Raw genomic sequence first — 7,386 nt, 5'->3', positions numbered from 1 at the left:
TAGGAACAACCAACAGATTAATATAGGATTAAAAAAATGTATCTTAGGAGACAGTAACGGAGTCATCTAACTTTAATATTGACTGATCCTTGGAATGAAAAGTCCTGTCTCTCTGATCTATTTGTGAGGCAAAGTACTAAAAAATATAAATAAAGAAGAGAGAGAGAGAGAGAGAGAGAGAGAGAGAGAGAGAAAGAGAGAGAGAGAGAGAGAGAGGCAGGCAGACAGAAAGGAAAGAAGGAAAGAAGGAAGAAAGGAAGAAAGGAAGAAAGAGAGAAAGGGAGACAAATGAAGGAAGGAAGGAAAGAAGAAAGGAAGGAAGGAAAAGAGAAAAGTCTGTTTCTGGTATTGACTTTTTTTTTTTTCAGCCAAGTCTGTTTCCAGTAAACAAATCACAAAGTTTATTTCTGTCTGCTACACGTGAACCTAGCTCTGGAATCACAACTCTAACCAATTGTGCTCTCCACAGTGTGCACAAGTGTATTTAACAGTGGATGTAAGATTGGGCAGAAAAATGAAACATTCCAGAAGGATTTCTTTGTTCCTGAATGGGTTTAACGTTCACAAGAACCCCTGCATACCACCAGCAAATCCCAGCATGTTTCAAATGCATTCTATTGAATCCAGAGAGTTAAAAGTGGATACTAGAAGCTAGATGATCTCAGCATAGTAAGACATTAAGTAAGACATTAAGGTAAAATTGCCTTATCTGGCATCACTGGGAGGGGAGCCCCTTGGTCCTGTGGAGGCTTGATGAGGCAGGATAGGGAAATGATAGGCCACTGAGGCAGGTAGAGGAGCACCATCATAGAGGCAGGGGGAGGGAGGAGGGGATAGGGGGTTGTGGAGGGGAATCTGGGAAGGGGGATAACATTTAAAATGTAAATAAATAAAATAACCAATAAAAAAGATAATGGATATAGGACAAAAGCTTAAAGGAAAACAATTTCAGAATAAATTTCACTTCACTTTGTGCTTTGATTGCTCAGATTTTACCTTCAGTCAGAAAGGATGCTGCTGTGAAGATCCTTCAGAGTTGGTGGTGACCTGAGAAGGGCAGGGCCCCTCATAGAAAGAACAAAAAAGTTCAATGCCGCGGTAGCCCACCCATGGTCTGTAACAGTTCAACAAGGATCTAAGCATAGCAGTCTGTGACTTTACAAGTGGCAAAGATGTGAAGAGTTTGAAGTCCATGCAAACACACTCAGAGGCCTGCTGTTTCAACAATCGCCTATGAGGAAGAAATAGGTCAAAGTGATGACTGGAAGCCAGGAAGCTGTAGATCACCAGGGTGTTAACTCTCCATGAACTTCACAACGTTTGACAAAAACCACAAGAGGAAAGAACAGGACAAGAAATGTGTCAAATCTGCTGCTTGCCTCTCAATTGAGAAGCCAGTTTGATAAGATTGACCATGGTGAAATGAAATGTGATTACATTATACATGTTTCTTTTTACCTAAAAGAAGTACGAGTTTGCTATTCTTAACGTGAACTAAATTATAGCTAACTGAAGAGCAAAAATGCATGGGGCAGAAAGGACTGCTCCCTTACAGGAACTTTGAAATTTTATGAGGTCCCATTGGTCAACTCTTGATCTTAGAGCATAAGCTATTAGTGCTCTGTTCAGGAAAATTTCCCCTGTGCCCATGTGCTCCAGGATCTTCCCTGCTTTCTCTTCTATTAGATTCAGTGTGTCTGGTTTTATGCTGAGGTCATTCATCCACGTGGACTTGAGCTTTGTATAGGGAGATAAGAACGGATCAATTTGAATTCTTCTACATGTTGACTGCCAGTTGAAATAACACCATTTGTTAAAAACACTCCTCCATTGCTGGTAGGATTGCAAGCTGGTAAAACCACTCTGGAAATCAGTTTGGTGTGGTTCCTCAGAAATTTTGGAGTAATACTACTGGAGGACCCTGCTATACCACTTCTGGGCATTTACCCAGAGAACTCTCCAGCATGTAATAAGGGCACATGCTCCATTATGTTCATAGCAGCCTTATTTATAATAGTCAGAAGCTGGACAGAACCCAGATGTCCCTCAACAGAGGAATGGATATGGAAAATGTGGTACATTTACACAATGGAATACTACTCAGCTATTAAAAACAATCACTTCAGGAAATTCTTAGGCAAATTGATGTAACTAGAAAATATCATCCTCAGTGAGCTAACCCAATCACATGGTATGCACTCACTGATAAGTGGATATTAGCCCAGAAGCTAGGAATACCCAAGATACAATTCACAGGCCACATGAAGCTCAAGAAGAAGGAAGACCAAAGTATGGATACTTTGGTCCTTCTTAGAAGGATAATCAAAATACACATGGCTCACAGCCAACCAATGCACCAAGTATAGGGTCCCCAGTGGAAGAGCTAAAGAAAGGACCCAAGGAGCTGAAGAAGTTTGCAGCCCCACAAGAGGAACAATAATATGTACCAACCAGTACCCCCAGAGCTCCCAGGGACCATCAACCAAAGAGTGTACATGGAAGGACCCATAGCTCCAGCTACATATGTAGCAGAGGATGGCCTTTTTAGCCATCAAAGAGAGGAGAGGCCATTGGTCCTGTGACAGGCTCGATGCTTCAGTGTAGGGGAATACTGGGTCAGGAAAGTTAGGGGGGTGGGTTAGCAGGGGCAGGAGGATGGGATGGGGGTTTTCAGAGGGGTAATGAGAAAAAGGAATAACATTTGAAATGTAAATACAGCAAATATCTAATGAAAGAAAAAATGGACAGCACCCAAATGACTCTGGGACTCTAATAATCTCTATGATTTTCTAATGAGTTCTGCCTCTTCTCCTGCCTTTCTCATACACACGCACACATCTAGAAGTAAACAAGATATTATGTGTGGATGAGAACTCTCTTCTCCTAAAAAAATGCTCTTGTCTTCCTTCTCCAACCCCTCCCCCACCCTGTAAATTCCATCTAATCCAATTGCCAAAAGGACAGCTTTGGTTACGGACAGAACATTGTTATCCAGTTTAGAGGCCATGGCAGCAGATAAGCTCTGGTCGGTGCTCATATTTCCATTTGACCCAACTTGGAAGCATCATGAAGTGTAGAAAGAAGCATAAACTTTTATTTAGAACAACAAGGTATATAATATCTCTTAGGGAATTTTTAAAATCACATTTTGCCTTTGAAGGATGTTTCTAACAGATTTCCAATATTTGCAGCTTAGCATATTATTTTCACACTTTTGCTTTTACATTTTGCCCAACCGAAACAATATTGTATTACAATTATTAATTTTAAACTACAATTTACTATTAAGGAAATATGGTTTTTGTTTTCTTGGACAGACTTTTTGGACACAATTGTTAAACTATGTTGGTTATTCTTACTATTGTATTCAAATATTTATGTTACTATTGTGTTAACAGATTTTATGACTGTATATGTTAAAACACTTTTAAAATCACTTTTATTCCATAAATAAAACAAATCTTTCAAGTGGTCATTTTTTAAAAACAGAAAACTTTTGTTATAGTATATGTCATATAATTTAGTGTTTATGTAATAGCTTAATATATTTGGATACATATTTAGGGTTTAGTTTATATATGCTTTATTTTTATGATCTTTAATCTCTTTTTACAGTACAGTTGTTATATCCCTCCTGGTCGGCTCTCCAACAATTCCTCATCCTGTTCCTCCTCCCCTGCCTCCAAGAGAATGGGCCCACCCTGCCCCACCCCACCCCACCAGGCCTCACTACTCCCTGGGGCCTCACATCTCTGGACTTGGTACCTCTTCCCTCACTGAGGCCAGACCAGGCAGTCCTCTGCTGTATAGGTGCCACGCCTCATATCAGCTAGCTTATGCTGCCTGGCGGGGGCTCAGTGTGTAAGAGCTCTTGGGGGTCCAGGTTAATTGAGACTGCTGGTCTTCCTATGGGCTTGCCCCCCTCCTCAGCTTCTTCCAGCTTTCCTCTAATTCAACCACAGGGATCCTGGACTTCTGTCCATTGGTTGGGTGTAAACATTTGCATCTGAGTCTTTCAGATGCTTGTTGGGCCTCTCAGAGGGCAGTCATGAAAGGCTCCAGTCTGTAAGCATTACATCAGTAATAATGCCAAGCCTTGGAGCCAATTTGCGCCTGTGACTGAAGCTCACTTCCCTCAGCCTCTTCTCCAGTTTTATCCTTGCAGTTGTTTTAGACAGGAACAATTCTGAGTCAGAGTTTTTGACTGTGGGATGGTAACTCCATCCATCCACTTGATGCCCTTTCCTATGCTTAGAGTTTATATATGTTATGTAAGAAAATGAATTGTTTCTAGAGGAAACTATTTTATACTTTTACAAAGTTGGATTTCAAAAGAATGTTGAAAACAAATTCTTAGTGCATATTTGCCTGTCAGGTATATGTTAGTGAGGAACAAGTTTCTAAACTTTAACCCTGCATGACTTTAATTATCATAGCAATGTTTTTTTCAAGCTAAGCTTTTCATAAATTGTTAATAATACCCTGAATAGAATAACCCAAGGGTAATGATGACATCTTCTAAACATTTCATAATGCATGTATCAAAGAACAGCAATTAGAAATTACAGTAACCTGGACTTTGTAATGGCTGTTTTGCTGAATTGTAATGGAGTCAAAATCTGAATACTGCTTGAAGCAGTATTCTGCAAAACCAGAACGGGGAAGTGGGAAGGGGTGGGTGGGAGGACAGGGGGAGAGAAGGGGGCTTACGGGACTTTCGGGGAGTGGGGGGCTAGAAAAGGAGAAATCATTTGAAATGTAAATAAAAAATATATCGAATAAAAAAAAATAAAAATAAAAAATCCACTACATCGTATCAACTTGTTTTGCTGACCTATGACTCAGCATTTCGCTCTCACAGTATGGAAGTCCTGCAGTTTTCTTTTTGGAAAGTCAAATGCTTCTGTATATGTGGTATCTCTTCTATTTACCCTTCTTATGGATATGTGAATACCTAGAAGAAAAGAGTTTTTTCCCCTAATATTTTCCAGGTAATATTCTGATAATAGAACAATCTTTTCCCTTTTGTGATGTAAATGATACTGGTCTGAAAATTATGTACATATATATGGAGAAAATGTGGTGTGAACTATGAGAGACAATGCAGAAGGTACAGTTAATAATGTTGATAGCCTTGGTTTTTATTTTAAGATTTATTTATTATTATATGTTAAGTACACTGGAGCTGTCTTCAGATGCACCAGAAGAGGGCGTCAGATCTCTTTACGGATGGTTGCGAGCCACCATGTGGGTGCTGGGATTTGAACTCAGGATCTTTGGAAGAGCAGTCAGTGCTCTTACCTGCTGAGCCATCTCTCCAGCCCATGTTGTTTTTTTAATGGAAATTGCACATGAACACTACAGCACTAATATTTGAATGAGATTCTTGGTTTGTCTACATTGCCAGGATAATAGCTTTTTCTATACAATGTTGAAAGTATCTCATGGCCAACAAGTATTATACTGTTAAAAGTAATAATAAAACTTGTTTTATACTTTTATGATAAATAAATATGGCAATGTATTCAAACTGCAATTAAATGCTTTCTATACAGAATGTATATTATGTACAATTATATATATACTAGTATATATACATATATAATTTATAATATATTTATACTACACTATATTATAGTGTAATATATTTATAATATACTATAATAATTTATAATATAATATTTATAATACAATAATTATATCATATTAATAATATAATAATTTATAATATAATAATTATAATATTATATATTATATGTATATATATACTAGTGTATATATAATATATAGTATAGAATTTAGATTAAGTACTTTGAGATGGCAAGTGTTGTGATTCAATATTTTGTTTTAGAGAAACAGATTCCAGTCATATTTCAGAACCAATTTTATCATTTTATAAATTTATGATGGGGACACATTGCTTAAATTATTCGTAATATAAAATCTATATCATTAAAATGCTGGTAATGTTAAAAAAAAAAGAAGGGGAAAAGAAGCCCTTCAGACCAAAGTAAATGAAATGGAAAATTAAGTATAGATAAAAGAAATTTGAAAATTCAGTCCACAAAACCTAAAATTAATTCCTCTATCATTAGTCCTTAACTGTATGGAGTTAACAGAATCAAATGAGAGTTGAACAAACAGTTGTGAAATTTTATTTGCATGTTTTAAAACTTTGTAAATTTGTTTTTGTTATTTAAAATAGATATATAAATTTCATTTTCTTAGAAGTAAGTCTATAACTGAAATGATAATGCTTCATACCTGCTATGTTAAAGAAAGGCAGGGCTTAAATGGCTCAATGTCAAAGAAATACCTTTCAGACCACCCACCCACAAAAGCAGACATTTTCTGTTTCAAGTGAGAGGTTTATTAGATCGTGAAGTAAACTCAGCATTTGCTATAATTTTTCATTACACATTTTAATTTGCTTTTTGACTACAGAATCTTTTTTTATTTCCTAAGTTACAAAATACCTTTCTCATGTGATCAACTTTTGATTTCCCATTTTTTTCTTTTGGTAGCTCAAGTATAAATCTAAGATAATGAAAACTATGTTAGACAAATTTGTAATTTACTTTGATGCCTATTAACAACCTAAGTTACCAACATGAAGGTCTAAAGCATCTCTAAAGCATTTGGAGTCCTATACTTCAAAAAGAGTATTCTAAAACATTCGAATTTGATGCAAAATAACAGTGTTTTAATAGATAAGATACAATGGAAAATGTCTTGGTTTCTGAAAAATAGTCGTCTAAGGATGAAAAGAAGTGTAGTAACTGAGAACAAGTAAACAGCCCTGGTCCCATGGAAGAAGGAAAAGATTTATGCCCTCCGGCTTTAAAAGAATAGCCTCAGTTCCTCAGCATGGGCACCTTGCTGTTCCCACTAGAACAGGCTGTGCATAGTTGTCTTGTGTTTTCACGTGGAACTCAATCATTTTAATCAGCTTACATTAAATCTCCTTCCTTATATTAATAGGTAAGTTGCAGTGAATCATGTTTTGGATCCATTGTGACACTACCAGAATGGTGGAAGGTATTATTTCCATGTATTTGCTATTCTACCAACAGTAACTGTGGGCATAGGCGACTGAGAAAAATATTCGACCCAAACTTCTAATATAAACAAAAGCAAATATCCAGGCACACAGATTCAATCTATACAAAAATCATGCACTGAAGTCCAGTGTAATCATGGGCCAAATTCTGCAAGTTCCATCCTGTGAAAACTGAGGGGATTAGGCTTGACAGCTACTAGTGACACTACTGAAATTAGATTTTTTTTTTAATTTTAAAGGGATAAGTTTTATTCAATACAATGACTAAATCTAAACATTCAACTACCCACTTGTCCCCAAGCTAAGGGGAGAGTCATCTATCACGT

Source organism: Apodemus sylvaticus, chromosome 11 (assembly GCF_947179515.1).
Source record: "Apodemus sylvaticus chromosome 11, mApoSyl1.1, whole genome shotgun sequence".
In the NCBI taxonomy this organism is placed as follows: domain Eukaryota; kingdom Metazoa; phylum Chordata; class Mammalia; order Rodentia; family Muridae; genus Apodemus; species Apodemus sylvaticus.
Note: the sequence above shows the minus strand (reverse complement) of the source record.